We start from the raw sequence: 2,473 nt of genomic DNA, 5'->3' as shown, positions 1-2,473 counted from the left end.
TGGCACCAGATGATACCTCTAGCCCAGGTTTGTCTTGGTTCTAGTAAACAGTTAGGATGTCTCTTATTCTGAGTAAGGGAGGTCCCAAATGGGATATCTCAGAGTACAGAAAGTCTGACTGAGAATTTTTGCCCAGGAGACCTGTAGAACAAACCTCCTACAGTACAGTGCTGCGGAAAAGCCACTTTGATTCTTGTCTTCTATGGCCAAGTTTCAGAGCAGAGTTTCCAGTGCTGGAGATGATGGTCTCACCTCCTTCCTTTGTCTCTGGCTGTCCTTAAGAATATTTCTCCCTCTAGGCATCTCTGAGCTTCCCATAGGTTGAGGCAGAAACCAGTCCCTCACCAGTGAACTCAAGATTATAGGACAGCTGTTTGTCTACTTTGCTCACTTTTTCCAACGTAGAAACTGTGAGTTGGAGAGGGAGGATTTTCTGCACACTTAATGCCGGATAGATTGGGAGGAAATAGTTTCATGGGTATGGAAGTCTAACTCTCTTACCATCAGCTTGGAGTTTTGTGGTTTTTCTTTGTTTTGTTTTTGTTTGTTTGTTTGTTTTTGTTTTTTTTTTCATTTCTCTGTGGCCCTGAGAACTGTCTTATCTTCATGTTTTATTTCTGTGATATTAATGGAGACAATTTTGCCATTGTATATATTTATTTTTGATTTTTCTGTTGGAAGAGTAAAGCCAGCTTGCTTCTATGCCATCATTTTGGAACCAGAAGTTACCATGCCTTCCTATTTGTAAAATGATTACGAAGCAACTATAATCAAGACACTCTAGCACTGGTGAAAGAATAGACATATAAATTAATGAGACAGAATAGCAATTCAAGAAATAAAGCCATTTACCTATAATCAGCTTATTTTAGTCAAGGATTCTAAGCCATCCAATGAAGAAATAATAGTTTTTTTACAAAAAGTGCTGGGATAACTGCATAGCCACATGCAGACAGTGAAGTTTGGTTCTTATGTCACACCACATATAGAAATGTATACAAAATGGATCAAAGACCTAAGTGTAAAAGTGAAAACTTTAAAACTCTTAGTAGAAAACAAAGAGGTAAACCTTCATGAACTTGGGTTTCACAAAGGATTTTTAGATATGACACTAAAAGCTTATGCAATGACAATAACAACAACAACAAAAAATTAGGAAATCGGACTTCACCAAAGTGAAAAACTTTTCTACTTGAAAGGACACCACAAAGAAAGTGAAAAGAAATGAGATAAAATATTGGCACATCATATGTTTTGTATGTGACTTGTATCCAAAATATGTAAAGAATTCTTACTACTCAATAATAAAAAGACAACTAAATCAAACATGGGTAAATCAGATGAATAAATGTTTCTTCAAGAAACTCAACAACATTAGTCATCAGGAAAATACAAATTAAAACCACAATGAGGCTGGGCGTGGTGGCTCACACCTGTAATTCCAACACTTTGGGAGGCCAAGGCGGGTGGGACACTTGCAGTCAGGAGTTTGAGACCAGCATGTCCAACATGGTGAAACTCCCTCTACTAAAACTACAAAAAATTAGCCAGGTGTGGTTGCGCGCACCTGTAATCCCAGCTACTCAGGAGAGATGCGAGAATAGCTGGAACCCAGGAGGCGGAGGTTGCAGTGAGCGAAGATTGTGCCACTGCCCTGCAGACTGGGAGACACAGCAAGAGTCCATCTCAAAACAAATAAACAAACGAACACCACAATGAAATACCATTTCACACCCAGTAGGGTGACTAGAATAAAAGGTGTTGGCAAGAATGTGGAGAAATTTGAATGCTGACACTCTACTGGTGAGAATGTAAAGTAGTGCAGCTTCTTTGAAAAACCATCTGACAGTTCTTCAAATGATTAAACATAGAGTTATCATATAACCCAGTAATTCTACACCTAGGCATCTACCCGCCAAAGGACATATGTCTACACAGAAACTTGTAAATGAGTATTTCATAGAAGCATTATTCATCTTAAACCAAAAGGTGGAAACACCTGTTTATCAACTGATGAATAATCAAAATGTGATATAGCCACATAATGAAATATTATTTACTCATAAAAAGAAATGAAGTACTGAGACATGCTGCAACTTGGACAAATCTTAAAAACATTGTGCTAAATGAAAGATGCCAGTCACAAAAGACTATCTATTATATAATTCCATTAACATGAAATGTTTAGAACCACAACATTTATAGAGACATAAAGTAGATTAATAGTTGCCTAGGGCTAGGGGTGAGGGTGGGAGTCAGCTGAGGGGTGAAGCGTTTGTATGATAGGTAAAGCATGCAAGAGTTTTGGGAGAGATGATGAAAATATTCTAAAATTTACTGTGGTGATATTTACATATATCTATGAATATACTTTAAACATCTAATTTTAAAGATCCAATCCCAAACATCATAATCCTGAATGTTGTAATTCCAAAAGATCAAAATCCTGAAAATATAATTCTGGAAAAATTAT

This window comes from Theropithecus gelada, chromosome 1 (genome assembly GCF_003255815.1).
Source record: "Theropithecus gelada isolate Dixy chromosome 1, Tgel_1.0, whole genome shotgun sequence".
Lineage (NCBI taxonomy): Eukaryota > Metazoa > Chordata > Mammalia > Primates > Cercopithecidae > Theropithecus > Theropithecus gelada.
The sequence above is the reverse complement of the archived record's forward strand: the minus strand, read 5'-3'. Positions refer to the sequence as shown.